General features: G+C 40.5%; 1 protein-coding gene across 35 annotated transcripts in view; it reads right to left on the bottom strand.

The window, feature by feature from the left end:
* Positions 1–13,318, bottom strand: part of LPP (LIM domain containing preferred translocation partner in lipoma) — a 655,397-nt gene that overhangs the window by 495,688 nt on the left and 146,391 nt on the right. For 28 of the 35 annotated variants that reach the window (XM_048214797.2, XM_048214791.2, XM_048214810.2 and 25 more), the window contains one exon: positions 5,041–5,166. The exons of the other annotated variants lie outside the window; for them this stretch is intronic. The gene's annotated coding sequence lies outside the window, so the exon portion shown is untranslated. The remainder of the gene's footprint in view (positions 1–5,040; positions 5,167–13,318) is intronic. 35 annotated transcript variants of the gene reach the window in all.

The raw sequence follows: 13,318 nt of genomic DNA, 5'->3' as shown, positions 1-13,318 counted from the left end.
GTGGAGAAACAGGTGAAAATGAACTTGAACTCATTTTGACCAAAGTAGCTGACAATCTGATCACTCAAAAGGTGCATTTTGCATCTACAATTGTGACCAGTTATATATATTATGCTCTCACACAGATTAATGATTCTACTCTTCATCTCAATCCAGTGGGGAGACGTTGGTGTGATTGTTAGTAATAGTAGCAATATTCCCATTCGACAAGTAGCAAAGCTGAGGCACAGAGTGGGGAAGGGACACTTTCCTAGATGCCTCATTATGGGTAGACCGAGTCTTGAGATCTAAAGAAAATCAGAATATACAGCATGATCACCTTGGAATAAAAAAGAGGAAAAATTCTTTGCAAACCCTCCACACATAATTATTCAGTGCTAACTCTAATGCTCTTATCTATCAGTAACAGTGCTTAAGACACTCAAGAAACCCACGAGCACTAAGCTGATCTATAAGAAGTAAACGAAATGATGGATTGAGAAATACTTTGTAATGTGTCATACTATCGTGAGATTATTTTTATGTATTTATGTTATTATTGCTACTTTGGAATGCAGAAATATGCATTCAAGCAGTAATTAGGTCCCAAAAGCAAAGCTATATATAATAGCATCACATCTCTCTCTCAGTTATTCTGCTGGTTCTAAAGCCCCTAAAATAAACAGAATACAATTGGAGGGAGGAGGAGAGTGAAGGGTAACACATGGAACTTAGTGGTGGGTTTTCACAGAATCAGCTGAATAACCAAACACAATCTAAATCCTAGTGGAGGTCCTATCTTTCCAGTGGACTTTAAGCCCCTTAGTCAGCCTTTCAGCATCCCACCTGCTGTGACGTTTTTCCCAACCTGGAAAGGTTTGGTGACGCAGCTCTTCTCAAAATCCCTGGTAGGATCCACTTCTAGATCACTAAAATTACCTTGTCTTAACACTTTTATTTGATGATGTGCCTTGAGAAGAGAAACCCTGTCTAACGCAGTTTTTTGAACCCCAAACCCAGAATGTGATCTTCAGTACTCCAGAAAATGTTCAATGAGTGAATGCACGAACAAATTAAAACAGTATTTTATCTAATTCCTGGGGCACATGGCTCAACACGTGTCACATTAGAAGTTCTTAGTAAATGCTGGTTGAATTGACATTAACTGAATATTTAATTTAAAATATATTATTCAACTAAATAACTCTAAAAGCTACTGAGGGAGGAGTTCAATGAAGACTTAAGTAACTTGCAATGGCCCAGTCATCATTAACCCATTAAAGGTGTGGACAAATGTTTTCCACAGGAAAAATAATAAAAGCTGAATACACAAGTAGAGACATAGGCAGGAGTTGGGGAAATTCATGTAGATAAAAATAGTATTTGCCACAAAATCATGTTAAGTTCTAGACAAACTTACAAAGTAAAAGAGGAATGAATCTAGAAGTAACAAGAACTTTTTTAGGATTGTAGGTATGAATAAAATCTAAAAAGAAAGGCTAGAGAAAGAAAGGGGGAGAAAGAGAGGGAGACATTCTTAAAATAATGAATTCTAAAAATCAAGTCATGTCTATAAAAAAGAAAAAGAAATCATTGGAAACAATCAAAAAAACTAAAAGACAGAATACTGAATGGGAGAAAATATTTGCAAATGACATATTCGATAAAGGGTTAGTATCCAAACTATATAAAGAACTGATACAACTCAATACCAAATGAACTCAAACAATCCAATTAAAATACAGACATTTCACCAAAGAAGACATCCAGAGAGCCAACAGACACATGAAAAGATGTTCAACATCACTCATCATTAGGGAAATGCAAATCAAAACTACAATGAGGTATCACATCACCTGTCAGAATGACTAAAATCAAAAACACAAGAAACAGGAAGTGATAGGAAGGATGTGGAGAAATAGGAACCATCTTGTACTGTTGGTGGGAATGCAAACTGATACAGCCACCGTGGAAAACAGAAAGGAGATTCCTCAAAAAATTAAAAATACAACTACCATATGATCCATTAAGTCCACTGGGTATTTACCCAAAAAATACAGAACACTAATTCAAAAAGATATATGCCCCCATGTTTACTTCAATATTATTTATAACAGACAAATTATGGGAGCAGCCCAAATGTCCATCGACAGACGAACAGATAAAGAAGAGGTGGTGCACATATATACACATGTATCTGGAGATCTGAGTTGTTTCTCTCTCAATATTGGGCAACTTAATCTCTGAAACACAGAGCTGCAGTGGCCCATCTTTTCATGCCGACTCCCTCCAAACGCCAGGATGTTACACACGCCTTCCCTGACATATATACATATATATGTGTCATGTACATACACATGTACGTACGTATGTACACATACAATGGAATATTAGTCATCCATACAAAAAATGAAATCTTGCCATTTGCAACGGAATGGAAGTAGCTAGAGAGTATTACATTAAAGTGAAATAAGTCAGAGAAAGACAAATATATGATTTCACTTATATGTGAAATTTAAGAAATAAATCAAATGAACAAAGAAAAAAGAGACAAACCAAGAAACAGACTCTTAACTATAGAGCACAAACTAATGGTTACCAGAGGGGAGGTGGGTGAGGGGATGGGTGAAACAGGTGGTGGGGATTAAGAGTACACTTAACCACGAAGAGCACCGAGTGATGTGTGGAATTGTTGAATCAGTATATTGTGCCCCTGAAACTAATGTAACGCTGTATGTTACCTGTATATTAACTATACTAGAATTAAAATTTTTAAAAACGAAATTATTGGAAAGATTAAAGACAAAAAGAGTTAATCAAGCAAAAAGTAACATTTGTTAAATACACTATGTTTCTGTAACTGAGCTAAGCATTTTACATACTTCAATCCTTAAAAATATTCTTAGAAGTCATTATTATATATATTTTGCATCTGAATAAACCAAAGTTCAGAACAATTAAGTAATCTGAGTTCCCCCACCTAGTAAGTTATGGTACTAGAATTTAGATCCTAGCTATTCTTCTTTAATTACTGAAGTATAGTTGATACACAGTGTTACATTAGTTCCAAGTACACGAGTGTTCCACAGATACACGTGGTGACCTAACAACTCTTGCTACGTTCACAAGTGTAGCTACCACCTGTCACTGTACAATGCTATTACAACATCGCTGACTGTACCCCCTATGCATATCCCAGCTTTCAGACCCACAGACTCATACTGTTTCCAGTATCTAACAACGAAGTGGGCTTGAAGGAGAACTTTAGACATGGAAGGCATGGCAGAAATCGAGAAAGTGATGTGGACCTTGGGGCGCGGGGTGTGGATAAAAAATATAAGTATGCAAACCTGTTTAAGTCCTGAGAGAGAGGTAGCAGGAAGTGAAGGGTATGGAGGAATTAAAGCTACCCTTGAGAATGTGAGGACTGGTCATGTATAAGACATGTCACACGTTTGCAAAATATGCAATGCTAGAACTTCTAGGGTTGCAACAGTGAAAACTCCAGTTTCAGAACAATGCAAAGGAGAACATTAAACATGAAGCTGTCTAGCAGCAGAACAAATTGCCTCACAAAGAATTGGAAATGCCCGAGTAGAGACTCAATGGCCATTTGTCAGGGAAGGCATGCATAGCATCCTGGCAGTGGGAGGGAGTCAGCATTAAAAGATGGGCCACTGCAGCTCTGTGTTTCAGAGATTTCGCTGCCCAATACTGAGAGGTAAACAACAGCTCAGATCTCCAGATACAAGTCTGAAGAACAGCCTTTGAAGAAGAGACCCCTGGGTAAAAATAGCATCCGTTCAGGACATCCACGGAGTGGCTACGATACGCTACCCATGAGACAGTCCCCATGCTCAAGAAGTTCAGACAGGCAGAAAACACATTTTAAAGAGTTAAAACAGAACTGCTGGTACGCAGTATGTGAGCCTAATAAATGGCTAGACAGAGCCATAACCAGAAGTCTCAGAAAGAAAGAGAAAAACTTAAATGGTTCACAGGGAACCAAGGGTACAAAGCATCCGTTTTATGCAAAGAAAAGGAAGTCATCGAAGGCCTAAGTTTAGGGAAAAGCTGATTCACAGGGGTGACCAAAGGTCAAATCAGAGCTCACTTCCGGGTAACCAAGACAAACATGGAGGAAGAAACGGAAGAATGTTAGAAAACAAAGTTAAAAAAAAAAAAAAGGCAAAAAAGCAGCTCACAGATGGGAAAGAGCAATAAAATGTTGAATGAGAAATCACAACAAAGGAGATCTCACAAAAGAACACTCAATGTATTGGAAAATGAGAGAAGAATCCATTTGAGAGTGTACTAGCCCACCTTTTATGGTCAGCCAGATTCACTCATTTTCATACACTGCAACCTGTCTCAACCCGACCCCCCAAAATCTACTGTAAATAGGAGAGGGGTGCTGAAGAGGAAACGTGATATCTGGGTCCAGTGCTTATGGCCTTTCCCAGCATCCACCATCATTAGGTCAGTCTGACCAGTTTTTACTGAACAAAACAGATCACATAAAATATTATCATCAGCAAAAGCAGAGGCAAAGGGTAATTTTTATTGGACGACCTCCCTCCCATAGGAAAGAAAAAAGGGAAGGAGAGGATTTTAAAAGAGAAGAGGGAGGTGGGGGTCGTCCAGCGAGATGAATCCACTGTGACAGAAAAGAGAATGGGTGCGTGTGCAGTTACTTTTCCTGGGACTCTGAGCTAATCCAGGTGAAGAAGGAAGTGGCTACTTCAGCTCAAACTCCCTGAGTCTTTTTTCCCCCACCAAGCTGGAATTCTAAACCAGAAAATGAACAAGCACCGAACCGCTCCTTCAACTTCTCTCGGGTCTTGGCAAAGACAAAACCTGTTCTGTTTAAAGAGCAGCAGTGGTCACTATGGGAAAGCGGGACAGAGGTCTGTGGTGCGGGGGTGAGCACAGAGTGGGGAAAATACAACAAGGGCTTCATAAGCAAAAAAAAAAAAAAAAAAGGAAATCTTCCAAATGAATTCAATACTTATATATATATTTGGCATCCCATATTCACAAAAGAAGTTCAGAAACATCTACCTGGAGATTCCTGAAACTGGCACAGGAAATCAAAAGAAGAGGAATTCACTAATGGCTGGTTCTTGTCCAAGCTCTGCCACTACCCAGTGCTGTGGTCCTGGTGAGGCCCCTTTCAGCTCTGCTCACCTAAAAAACAAAGGACACATTAGATCAGTGGTTCTCAGTGTCCATGGGGAGTGTTTTTCACAGTACTGATACCAGCACCAATGGTGCAAAAGCAATCAAGAGTGGGTAGAAATGGCCAGTCTTAACACGAATCAAGCAGTGGCACCAAATACACTGAGAGTCGTTGTGCTTTTCACCACCAGGTCCCCACAGGAAGGGGTAGAAGGGGCTAGTTTCATTTACAACTCCCCTCCATGCACTGACAGTGATTAATTTTATTAAATTCAATCCTTGAGCACACATCTTTTTAATATTACACGAGACAAAACAGAAAGTAGAAACAAAGACCTTCTGCTAAATGTGTGATCCTTGTGTGGTGTCTGATCACAAAGTAGACTGTTACCTCCAAACAAGAATGTATCAAACCACCTTTGGAGCACTTGAGAACCCAACAAATGACATGCTTACACTCTAACTAAAATGTCTCCCACATTATCGCTGTAAATGTCACAGTCATTACTAAATTATAAATAAATTGTTCTTGGCCACACACAAAAACAAAAACAAAGAGCTTCTGCCGAATCCCAAACTACCATGGTCATCGCCAAGAAACGCACTTGTGTGATTGTCTGAATCGAGAGCTAAACTAACAGCACTTTGCACGGAACACCATTTTTATTGGAAAGAATGACTGAAAAACTGTGGTCATTCAGACTTGGTGTTACCAGATACTGTCTCAAAAATAAACCAAGAGAATCCATCATTTCAAGGAAAACAATTAACAGAATTTGTTGCCAATGATAAAAATCAGTTTTAAAGTGAAAATTTGATGGGGTGCCTGGGTGGCTCAGTCATTAAGCATCTGCCTTCGGCTCAGGGCATGATCCCGGCGTTCTGTGATCAAGCCCCACATCAGGCTCCTCCGCTGAGAGCCTGCTTCTTCCTCTCCCACTCCCCCTGCTTGTGTTCCCTCTCCCACTGGCTGTCTCTCTCTCTGTCAAATAAATAAATAAAATCTTTAAAAAAAATAAAAATAAATAAAAAATAAAAAAATAAAGTGAAAGTTTGAATGTCAAAAACCTTGCATCTACTATTATTGTATACTTGACATATTCCTAATAATTTTATAATAATATAATATATGATAATTATAAATAAATATAATATAATATAATATAATATAATATAATAATAATAAAATACCTTTTTGATGAAATCAGTGGTGATATTAATGAATGTGATTTTTTTGTTGTTGTTACAGAATGAAACTTGTCAACATTTGGAAGATACACATAACTCAGTGAGCCAGTATTTCCAAATGACCAATCTGTGGTGTTACACGGGGTGGAGATCCATCCAAAGTGAATATTAGACCAACGAATTTTAATATAACAGAGTATAAAGAAGTTGATTGATACAATTTCAGATCTCACATTAGGGAACCACCACTTGTCAAGTTTTGGTGTAGTATTAAAAAAGGAAATCCATAATTATATCTTTTCTACTTCTTTTCCCAATCCTTTATAAATTCTTTCTGGATTTTCTTCATAAATTTTAATCAAAGCGTATGTCGTGACAAATTGACATTTTTCTAACTATTTTTTTTTGGGACAATGCATTTACTTTCATACAAACATTTTTCTTTAAAATCTTTTTTATTTCTGTTTTAATTTCTAAGATGAGTATCGTCAGCTATCACCCACATAAACAAAAGCTCATGTTGAAGAATGTAAACAGGTCCTGAGACCAAACCACAGCACTTGGATGGGACTCATGTATGCTCCCTGCCTACCCAGTCCCAATCGCCTTTGCTTCGAAACCATCAGCGAAGACAGAGCAGCTCAGCAACGCCTTCAGGCCCTGCTACCTGTTTACCGTTATGTAGTGGCCACGCCCGGAACATTTGGAAACACTGAAGTTCTGTACAACCTCACCATGGAGTAGGCCATTTGTTCAGAACAAATGTTTACTATGTGCCTTCCATGGGGCAGCACTGGTTAATAGGGCACTTAGATCAGAATCCACACTTCACTACTCTTTGGGGTACACTCTTGGTCAAAAGACAAAATCTCTCTACATCTGTTTCTTTAAAACGAAGTAAGAATGGCAATAGAGCTACATCACAAGGTTTACTGTGTAGTTGCACCGAAATGATCCATTAAATCCTTACTACAGGGGCGCCTGGGTGGCTCAGCCGTTAGGCATTTGCCTTTGGCTCAGGTCATGATCCCAGGGTCCTGGGATCGAGCCCCATGTCAGCGTCCCGATCAACAGAGAGTCTGCTTCTCCCTCTCCCTCTGCTATGCTCACGCTCTCTCACTCTCTCTCTCACCCTCAAATAAATAAATAAATGTATCCAACCCTACTACACACAATGCCTAGCATATAGTAAAAACTCCGAAATCTTACCCATTGTTATCACAACTAGGATGTCTCTTATTGTTTGCAATGTACATGAAAGAAAGAAAAACAATTTAACCATACAGTATAATCTATCTCACTTGCTGACACCTTCAGCTCCATGAAAATTCAGAGGTAAAAGTACCTAGGAGTCCTTACTTCTCACCCCCAAAGTGAGAACAATCTGTCTTTGGCCAGCAATGGAAACAGGGTTGTAAGAACGACCAGGCACTGCATAAGTTCCTCAAGCTCTTGTGGGGGAAGGAGCAAGGAGTGCATCCCCAACATCATTCTCCTAGCATTGGGGCGACAGGTCAAAGGACAGGGAGTGAGAAGCGGAACCTAGCTCCTGATCAGACAAGAGAGGGGACTTTCACTTTCCCTTCCCCCCGCCCCCGGCAAAAAGTCATGTTCATTTCATCTCTTTACCCCATGTAAAACCCAGCAGGAACAAGGCTGGGGAAAAATAAGGATGCTTGTCAATCCGAGGTCAAACCAAAAGAAAAAGAGATGCCCTCATACTGCTAAGAATAGATTGCATGTAGGAGAGAGGAGGTGCTTAATAAATTTCTTTCAATTAAAAATATAATCTGGAGGAACAGATACATGCACGCTTACCTACAATTTCTTTATAAAGATATAAGGGAATTAATCATTACACTAGTTATATTGGTGAGGCCCAATTTCATTTTTAAAGGAAAAAACATGATAGCGCCTTTATTTTACTTCATCAACTCTACATACAACCACTCAAGTGTCAGTATCTTACTAGCCTGATAAGACTTTAACTGCTGATTTAATAGAATGATGTAAGTTATGCTTCCAGAATAATGTATAGAAACGATTATGCCCCCTTAACAGCACTTGGATCTTCAATCAGGAAATTCAATTTTAGCTGCAAAACTATGTTTTGGCAAAAGTGCAATTGAACTCAGTGTACTTGTCACATTTCTAAATATACTCTGGTCACCATGACAACAAGGGAGACTGATGGATCGCTTAAAAGAGTACGGTATATTTAATTGTCAGCATTTTAAACTGACTCAGAAAAAATGCTGTGTGATAGGTCTACTCACCATGGTTACTGCCGGCTGAGCCCATAATAATAAAAGGCTCACATACGCACACCGACAGCGTGCGCGCAAAGAACGTAAAAGTCATAGGCCCTGTATTTCCAACCACGCTACGCACCAAACTTAAAGCTTTGGCAAGGACTTGTTCCCATTAAGGTGCCGTTCGAAAACCCCTCTCCCAGACTGTCAGAATCTACTTCTGTACCCAAGGTTGCGACAGCAAATCCCAACTCAGATTCCAACGCCTGTTCCCTGTCTTGAGACTAAAGATAAAGATGAACTTAAGGCTATTTTCTCCTAGAATAGGGAATGAGGGATTCTTTCTCTTTTCTTCCATGTAGGCTCATTCCCCAGTGATAACCTTCAGGGGTCCATACATCTCCGAAACAACCATTTCCTGAGCACCACCCTATGCCTATGCTGGGGTAACCTTCTACAGGCTGGTAACAGAGTGTGAACAAATAGATACCGTCCCCATATTTTGGGAGCTGACATCCTAAGACGAAGGGAAGACCAAGATAGAAACAAAGAATCCATTAAAGAGAATGAAATAATCCAAATGAACTGGTCCATTAGCGTGCACTCTGTACAGTGCCTAACACGTAGTGAGCACTCAGCAAATCATCCCCATCATTGTTATAACTACGATAGCTCTTGCCCAAAGAGTTTGCAACGTACAAAAAGAAAGCAAAGGCATGGTAGCCATGCTTCCAGAGACCCTTAAGTGTTACACAGAACATAAAACAAGATAAAGGGAGAAAGAAATGGGTAGTGGAGAGGTGTGCTCCTTTAGCTACAGGCTAAGGAATACCTCTCCGAGGAGATGACATCTGTATTGAGCCTAGAATGAAGAGTCCAAACCAACCATATACAGAATCAGAAGAAGGTCAGGGGGGACCAAAACTGGCTTATACACAGGACAAGAGGGAAGTCAGTAAGGTCCTTACCTTACTGAGTAAAGTGACTGTGGAGTGGGAGATAAGGAAGTCCACCTCACCATGCCTTTGCAGGCCATAAGAAGGTCTTCTGAATGCTTCTAGATGCCATGGAAGCCACTGCATGGCAGGGTGAGATGTGATCCAATTAACTTTAGAAGATCTCCCCATGTCACCACATGGAGAAGAGAAACAAAGGGAAATCATAAAAGTATAGAGACCATTTCAGAGACTCTATTGTCATAGCGTAAGGGATGGTGACTTGGACTGAGTCACTATTCCCCTATTCTAGTGCCTTTCCACAGCCCCATGCTTACCCTCTCGACCCCCTCTTGCAAAAAAAGGTCTTAAAGCAACCAGAAACAGCAAACAGTCCAAAGGCAGAATGCTGGCTAAGCATGTACTCTGAGCGAATGAGGTGGATGGAGGCCCTACGGCATGGTGATGAACATGCCCCATGATTCAGCAGGTCTGGGGGGCACTCGAGATGCTGTATTTCCAGCAAGCGGGGAGGCTTGTTGGGGGTGCCACAGGCCCAGGAACCACACTTTAGAACTAGGAGAGCCTGGAGGCAGGAACACCAGTGCAACAGGAGCCAGTGAGAGCTCGGCTTAGAGGAATAATAGGTGGAAATAGAGAAGAAGGGGAAAATCCCAGAGAGGTAGCAAAAAAAGATACAATCCAAGACTTGACAACAAATAACCCCTGAGTGAAAATAAAAACGATGATGATGGAATTGATCTTGAGCTTTCTTTAATTGCATTATTCACTGTGCAGATAGTTTCCATCTATCTAGTGCAAACAGCTTTCACAATGAGTACTGCCTGTGGCCACAGTCTATCCCTATGAGACAGGGCCAAGAAAATGATTGCGGTGACAGATAATAATAAGAACAATAACAACAACGATACCGATCTTTTATTGACCTGGCTTACTTGGTGCCAGGTGCATTACAGCGTGCGTGATCTCCAGTACGACAACAACCCTATTCCTATCTCACAGATGACAAGAGTGAAACTCAGAGACACTGTGTAGCTCACCCAGAGTCACTCCTGCTTCAGCTGGATTCAAACACAGGAACCAACCATAAAATCTGTTCCCTTCACCTCCATTTTGCCTAAGAGGTTGAGTCTATGGGAGATTCAGATGCCCACGTAGGGCATCCATCCTCAAAGTCAGGGTTTCCTTGGGCTCTGACTAACCTTCAAGACCACAAGTGGCAAAAGTTGATTCATGGACTCTAGGAGCTTAAGAGCGAAGTACGCAAGGTCAAGTGGCCGATCTGTGGCAGAACCGTGACTCATGTCATAGCTTCATAACACAAACGTAGCTTGAGTGTTTTTACACTCCTGCTCAGACTCTGTTCTGTACCCTTACTCCAGTGCTCTTCCATGGCCCCATCCGTCTCTTCCCAGCTTTATTCTGCTTTTGCTTTACAACTTTGTCTGCACAGAGAGTAACCGGCTCTCTACCCAGTGATGGTTTGGAGTGAGAAAGAGGCCCTTGTTTGTGAAGATGCATGGGGAACGGTAGTGGATATTGACAAGACATCAGTAGATAAGAAAGATGAGCTGAGACATTTCCCCAGCCCAGGAAGTGGGTAAGAAATGAGCCACAAGATCTTCCTTCTAATCACCCACACTGTGCTTTCCCAGGATGATTCACAGGTATGGCTCCACAGACCTGACAAAGGGGACCATCGTCAGGAAGATGAAAGGATGTTTTTATGCCTGCTCTCGCTTTTTTTTATTTGTTCCTTCTTGAGTAATAACTATTAATTGTGCTATGCGGGCAGTGCAGAGATGAGTCTGCCGGGAAGCCAGCACAAATCCATCAAGGGCTTTTAGTCCGAGCTTTTTAGAAGCAATTGCTTACCACATTCTCCCTGCTCTTTTTCTCAAAGCTAGAATTAAAGTGGAATTTACCACACAGTTACCCAGTGCCCTCCTCTCCACCTCCAAAATGAAGACAGAAGATGGCTATTGGTCTATCACCAGCAAAATCACAAGACATGTGTGAAAAAACCAACTCAGTTAGTGTTTATAAAGCCTAAGTATTGGTCCCTAAAATAGGCACTCCCTTTACACTAACGTATGACAACCCCGGGAAGCAGGTATTATCCGATTTGGAGAGATGAAGAAATTAATGCTCAGAGATGACATGTTATCTGTCTAGAATCCAACAAGCAGAAAATAAGAGAGCCAGAAAGTAAAAACAGGCCTTCTGACTTCAAGGCCAATCCTTTCTCCACTCATTACAGCTGTCCTGTGCACGCCTCCGAGAGAACCCGTGATCCTCCATGTTGTTCTGCAGAAGAATGAAAGCTTCAAATATTTCTTAGAAATAGGGCTGTCTATAACCAAAAGTGCTCTTTCAAGAGGTCTTTTGTAGGAGTCATGAGCAACAAAGCCAGCGTAGACTCTATAAGGCTTGCCCCTGACCAAGGCGACATGGTATTGCTACAGCTGGATTCAGGAATCAGATTCTGCACCATGCCTAACATGGAATCATGGAAGCTCTTGAATTTCTCAGCACAGGGTTCTGACCAAATAACATCTAACAAAGACTGTCCCCTCACCCAGCCCCAGGGCTTGCACCAAAGAAGAAAGAATCAGGGGAGTGCCTATAATGGAAGACTGTAAGTCCCGGGTTCACACAGGCTCTGACTCATTATGAAGTAGAATAAAACAAACAAACAAACAAACAAACAAACAAAGAAGAAAGGAAAAGAAAAGTTAATATAGTCCAAGCTTAAACTCATCTCTCATTATTATTCCCATACCCTCCATTGTATTGGTAGATGCTAGAAAGGATCAAACAGGAGGGAAAAGAAGAAGAACCCAAGCTTCAGGGCCGTGGATACACCATCTGAACAAGGCGAGGATTAATATGTGTAAGCAGCATCCTTTTCCGTCTCCCGTTCCCCAGAGGGGTGATGAGGTTAAGCATTTTGAAAAGATTCTTTATCATAAGCAGAGCTGACGGGGACACCTGATGAGAATGGTAATCAAATCAAGAAGTAAATAAACACTCGGATCAATGTTCTTTAATTCTGGTGGCTGACTTCAGAAAAAGGGTTGCCTTATAAAGGTAGATATTTCTCTCCTCCAACCATAAATACAGGGTAGCTTTGTAAGGTTTTCTCTTTTTTAAAAGTTATTTTGTTTCTCAACGAATGCCAGCTAACCACCTTCTATGTGCTAGTTAATATGTGGTTTTTGGGGGAAAGGATGGTAGAAAGAGAAAAGGACACAATCCCTATTTTCAAAGAGCTCCAAGTCTGGTACCTAAGGCCAAGCACAAAATGTTGTGATTTTTTTTTTAAGTCAGCAAGTTATGTTCTCAATTATGAAAATACCAAATGTCAGATTCTTCTCCAGTCCAAGCAATAATGTAAAATGAGCCAATTCTTCTGAATCAGATTTTTTTAATGAAAATTATGACTGTTGAAGCTTTTCCTTTTAATGCCAACATTATTAGAACTCAGGGAAGAACACAAGGTCAATTTACTGTGTTCCATATTCTTCCCAGGCTCAAACCACCATCCAATAGAAATAAAATGTGAGCCACATACACAATTTTAAATGTTCCAGTAGGAATAGAAAAGAAAAATAAAGAAAAGAAAAGAAAAAGATTTATTTCACAAACATATATAAAATATTATCCTTTTAACTTGTTGCAGTGGACACATTTCAAGGGCTCAGTGGTCACATGTGGCTACCAGCCATCACACGGGATAACACGTCCCCAACGTCTCCTAAACCT

This window comes from Ursus arctos, unplaced genomic scaffold (assembly GCF_023065955.2).
Source record: "Ursus arctos isolate Adak ecotype North America unplaced genomic scaffold, UrsArc2.0 scaffold_4, whole genome shotgun sequence".
Taxonomy (NCBI): domain Eukaryota; kingdom Metazoa; phylum Chordata; class Mammalia; order Carnivora; family Ursidae; genus Ursus; species Ursus arctos.
The sequence above is the reverse complement of the archived record's forward strand: the minus strand, read 5'-3'. Positions and strand labels throughout refer to the sequence as shown.